Below are 10,184 nucleotides of genomic sequence, written 5' to 3'. Positions count from 1 at the left end.
TCACTTGCATGCCCTTCACAAACATGGTGGTAACCACTGCCTATGTCATCACGTTGCCCACAGTGTCCGTTCTTCCTGATTGGCTGAAAAAGGGTGCAAAAGCATCTTTTGAAACGCGACTTTGGCGTGATGGTCGCTGACCTCGTGGCCGACCTCACGCTAAGGTCGGGTTTCGTTTCATGAAACCTGACTTTGGCGAAAGTCGGCGACTTTTGAATTTTTTCGACCCATTTCGCTCAATTCTATTCAAGAGGAAACCTATGATAATCTACCAATGAGGCTAAAACCAACATATTATAGTGCAAACATGTGACCCGGTCAGATTGCTCTGAAAATGGTCTCCAAAGTATACAATGCAATATGCAGATAGCATATGAAACAGTTTATTTAATTCCAATAAATCCAACTGGAAAGCTGTAGTCAAATCATAGATGAGTTACAACCGCTATCCTACAATAATGCGAAAAAGCAGGACAGATAGACTTACCAGGATATGCGTAACACAACAAGGACCACCACTTGGTAAAGAAAAGTCAGATACTGAGATCCAAAGCATTCAGCTTAATTTTTTTCTGAACTAATGAAAGAGTGCTGTATAATTTCAAACAGTGATTACTAATCATATGTAAAGGGGAATTATGTATATCTAGAGTTTTTAATTACTTTTGAAAGCCACTCTAGTGTGAATCATTGTGGATTCTCAGCCACAAATAGGCACCTACTGTATATTCCTTTTATTGACAATAAATCAGCCCTGATTTGAACTACAATAGGTAAATCTATACTTGTTTTACTGCTACATATGACTAAATGTATTAACTAAAGCAAAAAGTGGTTAAATAATTTGAAATTTGTCACTGCTCTATCGTGCTCTTTCCAAAGTCATTCCTCCCAAGGAGGATCGTAGATTTTGGAATAGCATATAACTGATTTATTTGATGCTAAAAAATTCTAGTCATTAATGGATTTATACATAGTTGATCCTAAGAACCAATTTTATAAATATCTAGTTGGTCACTGCATGCAATCTAGTCATCAGCTTTCAGTCACTGAATACATAATCCTTATATCAAAGAATTAAGAATACATTTCTGACCTGCTTCAAAGGTTTATTGTCTTCTCGCATGTCACTTGATCAGCATGGTAATCAAGCATAATTAAGATACATGTTAAAGTGGAAATCAGATATAGGTCAAACCTTTCTCGGTAGAATCTTGGCTGACAGCCTTAGGTTATACTGGGAAAATCTCGCAACATATTAATCACATGGAAGGAAGTGGGAACTTTCGAATCCATTGCTTTCTTATCCTGATCCATTTATAACATATTTCCCAAGGTTCTTCACATTTATGCTTGAAGGAAAGCAGACAAAAGTGCCTCTACATCACTTATGGTGGTCATGAAATGCAGTATGCCCTTTGTAGAAGAAAATATTTCAATATATCTCAGAAATGATGTTCATAATACTTGAGCTTAACCCATCATTAGCATTAATTGATATCCAACTATGCATGGCCTTTAGGCTGCTACTAGGTATCAAATTGCTAAAGTGTGAAAATGATCAGTTCTTTAATTTTATCGATTTCAATATAAACTATTTCCCCCCAGGTAATGACAACAGGTCTTAGTGCCAAGCCAATGGTTCACTATACCCTCCAACAACATTTTCCTCCATATACACTAAAATTATTATAAACAATAAATGTTGCTTTCTCTCATAATATAAAAATTAGATATTTCATTTTGTTATGTCCCTTTGGAATATGACAATACTGTACTAAGAATTTCTCACTAGCTTCTTGTATTTTATTCTGTTTGTCACACTTAAATGTTACAGATCACCAAACAAATTTAAATATTAGTCAATTATAACACAATTAAACACGAAAGAGGAGAGACTTAATAGCTGTCTACAAATATCTAAAGGGCTGTCACATTGTAGAAGGATCAACTTTATTCTCATTTGCACAAGGAAAGACTAGAAGCAATGGGATGAAGCTGAATGGGAGGAGACACAGATTAGATATTAGAAAAAACTTTTTGACAGTTAGAGTGATCAATGAGTGGAACAGGCTGCCACAAGAAGTGTTGAGTTCTCCTTCAATGGAAGTCTTCAAACAGAGGCTGGACTGACATCTGTCTGGGATGATTTAGCGAATCCTGCTTTGAGCAGGGGGTTGGACCAGATGGCCCAGGAGGTCCCTTCCAACTCTTCGATTCTATGATTCTATGAAATTCAGTTTTTAAATGAAAGTCTTTATTATTAAGGGAAAATGAAATCCAAACCTTCAGGACTCTGTGTGAAAAAAGAATAGGAAATCAGGAAGAGGAAAACAGTTTCTCACACAACTGTATATACAGCTGTACTCAAAAATTTACATACCCCAGCAGAATTTTTGCCTTCTTGGCCTTTTTTCAAAGAACATGAATAATAACACCAAAACTTTTTCTCCACTCATGGTGTTAGGCGTCGGGTTTCTTCCCCTGCACAGGAGGAATCCCGAGCCTTGCCTTCTCCCATTCATTCTCGGCCGCAGAGGAGGCTGCTCAACAGAGACAGCGATTCTGGCGTATTGATCAGCCTAGTGTTGTCGGTTTGGTTGCTGCTGCTACCCCTGGTTCAGCTATAGAAGTCCACACTGGCCAGCAGCCAGCAGCCTCTGGGAATAAGTCCTTCTTTCGGCCTACTGAGCATGCCCTGGGATGACCTCTCATTGGAGGTCGGAGGTCACATGCTCAGATCCTGTTGCTACACTGATTGGACCACTAGGAAGGTCCTGGAAGGCTACAACTATAAAAGGTTTCCATGGCCTTCCTGCCATGCACTAGTATAAGATACTGTATTCGTGTGTGTGATGATGGATGCATGTTTCTGGTGAATGACTCCTTATGACTCCCTCCCTTTGGTTATGCATGCAATAGGGTCTTTCAGCGGACTAGCGCCAGACTGAGCCATCCAGCGCTTGGCATGAGCATACTGTGTCTAGTTAGCGCAGCAATCGCCAGTGCGGCGCCATGCACAATTAGTGTGCTTTCTTAGCCCCAGTTTGGTGAGGTTAGTGGCATCCGCCAGAGTGGTACTGTACACAAACAGCGCGCTAATCTATTAGAGCAGTCTCTCCCTGGCGCCACAGTTGTGAAGCCGTGCGCTGGGTGGTCTAGAGGGACTCTAACCCCGTGTCTTTGGGGCAGAGTCCTGTGACTGCACGCCAGTGCTCTCTCTACCATGGTCTGTGAGCCTTAAACAGGCAACGGCATTTATGTTATACTTTAGGTAGACTCTGTGAAGTAACAGAGTCCACCTCAGTACACATCGGGTGACTTTAACCCATGTGTGTTCTACTATTACACCGCCATATAGTGTCTGCCATTACCTGGCAGCAGGTAACATCTCTATTCGGTGGACCCCGGGCTGCGAACGCACCCAGTTGTTACGTTTATATTATTTGGTGCATTCTGCCAGCCCCCTAACACATGGTTAGTAGTTAGGTGAAGCCATTTATTGTCAAACTACTGTTTTCTCTTTTTAAATCATAATGACAACCCAAAACATCCAAATGACCCTGATCAAAAGTTCACATACCCCATTTCTTAATACCGTGCATTGCCCCACCCCCTCTAACATCAATGACAGCTTGAAGTCTTTTGTGGTAGTTGTGGATGAGGTTCTTTATTTTTTCAGATGGTAAAGCTGCCCACTCGTCTTGGCAAAAAGCCTCTAGTTACTGTAAATTCCTGGGCTTTCTAGCATGAAGTGCATGCTTGAGATCTCCCCAGAGTGGCTCAACGATATTGAGGTCAGGAGACTGAGATGGCTACTCCAGAACCTTCACTTTGTTCTGCTGTAGCCAATGACAGGTCAACTTGGCCTTGTGTTTTGGATTGTTGTCATGTTGGAATGTCCAAATATGTCCCATGCGCAGCGGTGTTTGCTGATACCATGCTGCATTCACCTTTCCTTCAACTTTGTGTGAGCCTTTGTAGCTCACACATCTCCAAAACCTCAGTGATCCACCTCCATGCTATACAGTAGGAATGGTGTTCCTTTCATCAAAGGCCTTGTTGACCTCTCTCCAAATGTAACATTTATGGTTGTGGCCAAAAAGTTCAATTTTGGTCTCCTCACTCTAAATTACCTTGTTCCAGAAGTTTTGAGGCTTGTCTCTGTGCTGTTTTGCATATTGTAGGTGGCATTTGTGGCATTTGCGCAGTCCTTATTGTGCATCTTGAAACAGCCACACCGCTAGTTTTCAGAGAGTCCAGTATTTGAGCTGATGTTATTTGTGGGTTTTTCTTTGCATCACGAACAATTTTCCTGGCAGTTGTGGATGAAATTTTTGTTGGTCTACCTGACTGTGGTTTTGTTTTAACAGAGCCCCTGATTTTCCATTTTTTAACCACAGTTTGAACGCTGCTGACTGGCATTATCAATTCCTTGGATATCTTTTTGTATCCCTTTCCTTTTTTATACAGTTCAACTACCTTTTCCCAAACATCCATTGAAAATTCCTTTGCTTTCCCCATGATTCACAATCCAGAAACATCAGTGACTTGATGAAAGATGCAAGAGTCTGTCTGAATCCCAGAAACTCACTCAGCTTTTATGCACACACTGATTACAAGCAAACAGGTCACAGGTGAGGATATCACCTTTAATAGCCAGTCAAACCCATTTGTGTCTGTGCATGTCATCAGGCCAAAATCATCAGGGTATGTAATCTTTTGATCAGGGCCATTTGGATGTTTTGGGTTGTCTTTATGATTTAAAAAGAGAAAACACAGTAGTTTGAGTGAAACCATTTCTTGTCAACCACTAACCATGAGTGGAGAAAAAGTTTTGGTGTTAGCATTCCTGTTCTCTGAAAAAAGGTCAAGAAAGCAACAATTCTGCCAGGGTATTTAAACTTTTGAGCACAACTGTATACTGTATGTTGTGTAGGTTCATTCTCACAAGTAGTCTCTTAGAACTTATCTACCTATTCACAAGTGAAGATGTCTCAGTTTGGTCACACGAAACAATTATCGTCCATAACCGCCAGTGATACTTGAAGTTTAGTGCACACAACCTTGTGCAGCTTCTTTCCAGAGAGATTCTGTCTTGACTCTCTTGAATTCCAACACAATCCACTCTGCTCAGCTTCTCTAGCTGACTGACCAGCGAACATATGGCCTGTTTGCTACAGCAGTCTGCCGTACAAGTAGAGTTCATATGAACATCTGACAGGAGGAACTCCAGTGTAACTCCGTACTGTGAGTACTTCACTATAGGCGCAAAAGGGAGACGTTCAGAAAAAGCACATGTGTTGGAACAGAGTACTTCATCTTGCCTGGAGGTTGGCTGAGCCCCTGACCTGAAGGACACGGCACTGAGGCGGGCACCTGTATGCTCAACAGACTGTGAGTAAAGATTTGGAACTACATGCCCTGGTGTCCTCCGCTTATTACTGCGCCAACCCACTTGGCACTGCTACATCTCTGTGCCAGACACTACACCCTCTCCCTCAACACCTATCTTCTTCATCTACTCTGCCCTGGGACTACAGCCCTTCCTGTGGAGGGCTACACCATCATTGCTGCACCACACCATCTGTCCCAGAGGATCTGTCTGCAGTGTCGGCTTAACATCTTCATTGCCGAACACCACAGGTGGCGTCACGAATCATTCACTCATAAACTTTATTCCATCACTCTTAACCCCCTTTTACAATGGACGCCCAGGGCCACGGACCGGGTCACAGCTACTGTGACATCTCCCATTGAAATCCGCCGGGCCCGGCTCCGAGTCCCCCACGGCCCTGGCACGAGGCGATCCAGCTACATCATACTATATGAGGGGGGCAGCATTATGCCGTATTAGGGGGCTACAGTATACTCTATGGGGGGCTGCATTATATTTTGTGGTGGTGCTGCATTATACTATATGAGGGGGGCTGCATTATACCCTATGAGGGTACTACACTATATTCTATGGAGGGGGCTGCGTTGTACCTTATGAGGGGGTTGCATTATATTTTGTGGGGTGATGCATTATACCCTATGAGGGGGGCTGCATTATATTCTATGAGGGCGTTACCCCTCTATGATTCTACGCCAACCCCTGCTACATAATTAAGATGAGTAATACCTTATATTATACTCTGATATTAGCGTGTTTTACCACACAATTGGTAGTCTTGTATTTATTTCTATGTAGCTACATAGTGGGCCCCAAGAATGATTTTCTCTGGTGGGCCCAAGGTGCTCCAGTCCGACGCTGGTTGTGCTTGAAGATCGGGCACTTGTGCCACCGGACACAGTATCCACTGCAAGACTTGCAGGAATACGCATGGGACCTTCCTACACCACTGCCCCATGAGGACTATATGCCTATTGTCGGCTTCTCACATGAGCTCCCTTTAAACCGGTCAGGTAGTTACTTCTGTGGGGATTTAATCCCTGGCTCTTGCATCACATCTCTTTGCAAACCAGTACAACTTGATGTATTTTTATTTCACATACCATATTTTATGATCATCTTGTGCTAGGTGTGCACACCATTATTTGTTTGGTCTCCACTCTTCCTTATTTACAGTTTGCCATCCAGACTAGGTGTTGCGCCCTACTATTCTCCTATGATATATTGTTGATAAATGGAAGTGCACCCTGATTTCTTTCTATCTTGATTGTAGGTTCAGCTTCATGAACCACAGGTCTGTCTGGTCTGTTATATCTTTCCACAACTATGCATGAGGGTGCTATTTGTCACCTAAACAAATTATTTTCAGCAGAGCCTGTTGCTGCTTCACCGAGGTTGTGCTGCAGTGCTTTCAGCTTGAGACTGACATAGAAGACGTGCCCCAAGATGGCAATTCGGAGATGGAGGATGAGGGGGTATAGAAACTGGCGCAGGAGGTGAAGAAAAACCTGATGTAACTTTGGCTCACAACTCTCTGCATTGGCAGCATGTGTGCCGTCCCAGGGTGTGATGCAGTCCCTACCTCCACTAGTTTCACCAAGTGTGCCATTAGGGAACTAAATCTTCCCTTGCCAGAAGACCTTGTTAACATTTCGGTAGTGAACCTTCCCGCGTTGGTTAGGGCACAAGTGATGTTATGAGACAAGTGCTTGTGTCAGGTGGGGACTTGGACCTGGATGGGTGGCTGGGTATTTTCGCTTGTGATCCAAGGCTTGGAGTAGGGACAGCTGAACACTGCACTGGGACAAGGAATTGTTAGTGGTTGATGATTGTGCTTGTAAATGTGCAATGAGAGGTGCAGGACAGGAGGCATCCACGACTGTGTCCTGAATAGGGGATTGGCAAGCAAGTAACAAAGGGGAAGTGTCAGTGGTGTCAACTGCAGACACTGCGACCCAGGCATTCAGGACACCTAATCAAGTGCTTTGATCACATTTGCCTGAGCATTATGGTGGTGGTTAGGCTGGTAGTGGTCCGGCCCCTGCTCATCTTGGTACCACACAGGTTGCAAGTGACCATTCTTTTATCTTCTGTACTTTCTTTAGATCATGTCAGGATTGGGAGCACCTAACTCAATGCCTGGGAACTTGATATGTGTGGATGCTCTGGAGAATGGTTGCCCACCTTTCCCTCTGGCCACCCCACTGCCTCTTCCTGTCTGTTGCGGTGCTGTGTATCCCTCCTCGTCTGTGCTGAACCCCTTAATCTGCATGGCACCGTCCCAGATTGGGTCAGTGACTATGGTAATCCTGATTTGTTAGCTTAATAGCATTACTTGTTGACAAGTGTGTCTCATCATCATCTACCTCTTGAGACACTAATTGCCATTTCCTACCATTGTTTTCTTCTGATCAGGGCTGCTCAAATAATCAGGAATACTCTGCAAAGTGGGACAGGAAGTTACCTTATGTTTTGGACTATAAGACGCACCTTTTTCCTCCAAAATTTTGGAGGTGGTGCTCTGTAGTGTGGGGGGGGGGGGCTTCGCCGGCATTTTGTGTAAGCACGGAGGACCCTGCAAATCCTTTCCTTAGATGCGGTGGCCTCCGGGAGAATGGCAGTCATTTTCCCGGAGGCCACCGCATCGCAGCAGATTGAGATCTCAGGAGATGAGATATCGGGACGAGATCTCATCGCCGAGATCCCAATCTGAGCATGTGCTGCCCCCTGCGTTCATTTTCCCAGAGGCCACTGCATCGCAGCATTGGATCTGCGGGGACCTCCAGGCTTTCACAAAATTCCGGCGCAACCCCACCACACCACAGAGCATAACCACCGAACCTGTCTCAAAATCCTGGCAGAGCCCCACCGCACCACATAGCACCACCACTGCACCTGTCGCAAAATGCTGGCGGAGCACCACCGCACCACCACCGAACCTGTCGCAAAATACCGGCAGAACCATGGGGAACCCCAGAGCACCACCGCCGCACCAGCCAGGGTGGGACTAACTTGAGCTCAACGCACCAGCCTGGACCACTGAACAACCCCTGTGAACACACCTCCCCGTCACCACTCCTCCACCTGTGCCGATCCCCCTGGTAAACTGAATTCAGACTGTAAGACGGACTCCCATTTGACACATTATTTTTTTCCCGTATTTTCCTTCTGAAAATTTGGGGTGCGTCTTATGGTCCGGTGCTTCTAATATTCTGAAAAATCCGGTAAGTCTCATAGATCAGTGTGTTTGGTGATCTCCCACAGCAGGCACAGTTTCACCTGGCCCACGGCCTCAGTCTTTGTTTGCTCCATCAGCAACTTGTTCACTTCACCTCATCTCCTTACCGCACGCCTTGTATATATGTCTTCAAACTTTCCAGTATTAAGAGGGAAAAGAAAATATGTAGCCCTGAAAAGGAGTTTTCTTTTTTCAATGTAGCACCGGTATACAAGTATCGCAATCACAATATTAATCCATGCCTAGATGCCTATAAGGGCTCGCTATGACTTGCGATGTAATCGGACGAGTACAATCAGATAAAAAATCAGATTGCATTCAGCCAAATGTTAACCTATGTGGCAGCTCACATCTGCAAATATTTTCTCATGCTGATTCAGCATGTGGAAACAATTGTAGCATGCTGTGATTGCATCCCTGAATAAGTTTATGGGTGCGTGTGAAACATTGCACTACACTCGGATATCACCCAAATGCAGTGCAATCCCCTCTGAAGCCAGCAATGGAGGGAATGGAGAATTATATTTCCTCCTCTCCTCCGCAGCTGTGCTCTCATGTGAGAGGATCAGAGCACAGAGCGCTGACACTTGACTACCACTTGCAGCAGAGCAGGAGCCGAATGTCATTAGCTTATCACTCTCGCATCGAATGTGACTCCGGTCTCATCCATAATTTTCCCTCCACTGAATGCAGGTAGCAGTGGTTTTACTAGAGAAAGGAAAATATTTAACCCTGAGAAGGATTTTTCTTTTAACGGTGCTGCAGCGGTATACATGTACTGCAATATCAATATTAAACCCTAACTAGATGTCTCTAAACCTAAACTTTCCCTCCAATGAATGGTTAGAAACTTGGTGGTTAGACCCCTGCTAATCTTAAAATGGCACAGGTTGCAAATTATCATTTTTTTGCTTCAGAACTCTCTTTAAAATAGTCCCAAACAGGGAAAACCTAACTCTTTGATGGAGAAATTCTAGAATGTCAGTGCTCTCCTGAAGAGTTGCCTGCCTTCGCCCTCTGGTCACCCCACAGCCTCTTCTGCCTTCTTAAATGCTACCAATCCTTACCTTTCTGCACGTCAGCTTCCCAGATTGGGTCAGTGACTTCATTATCCACCACCTCCTCTTCCACTGCCGCATCCTGGTCTTTCTAACTTGGTGTCTTAACAAAAATCTGACTTATCGGCAAATGTGTCTCATCATCATCTCCCTCTTTAGACAAAGTTTGCTGTTGTCCACCGTCATCTTGTGATCATAGCTGCTCTAAGTTTTGTGCATCACTAAATAGCATGTCCTCCTGTCTCTCTTGGAACATGCAGAGTGAGAGGCCACAATTAAGAAATGATGATGATGTAAAGAGCTCCTCGCAGTGTCCTAGTGTGGGATCTCTGGTCTCCTGTGACTTGACATAGTGGGAGGAAGGAGGATCAGGGTGAGGATTAAGTGATACAGATTAGACCTTGAGGGAGACTGGGTGGTGCTTGCAAGCATACTGGAATAATATCTGCTATCCACCTGTTCACACTGGTGTTGCTTCAAAAGTGGTTTCCTG

The 10,184-nt window shown here is 44.3% G+C and overlaps 1 long non-coding RNA gene across 2 annotated transcripts in view; it reads right to left on the bottom strand.

Moving 5' to 3' along the window:
• Window positions 1-1,930: 1,930 nt before the first annotated feature.
• The window catches only part of LOC141082505 (uncharacterized), a 99,080-nt gene continuing 90,826 nt past the window's right edge, over window positions 1,931-10,184 (bottom strand). For both annotated transcript variants that reach the window (XR_012230517.1, XR_012230516.1), the window contains one exon: window positions 1,931-2,296. This is a non-coding gene — a long non-coding RNA (uncharacterized lncRNA). The remainder of the gene's footprint in view (window positions 2,297-10,184) is intronic.

Source organism: Dendrobates tinctorius, unplaced genomic scaffold (genome assembly GCF_039654945.1).
Source record: "Dendrobates tinctorius isolate UK_male_01 unplaced genomic scaffold, ASM3965494v1 ptg000018l, whole genome shotgun sequence".
Taxonomy (NCBI): Eukaryota; Metazoa; Chordata; class Amphibia; order Anura; family Dendrobatidae; genus Dendrobates; species Dendrobates tinctorius.
The sequence above is the reverse complement of the archived record's forward strand: the minus strand, read 5'-3'. Positions and strand labels throughout refer to the sequence as shown.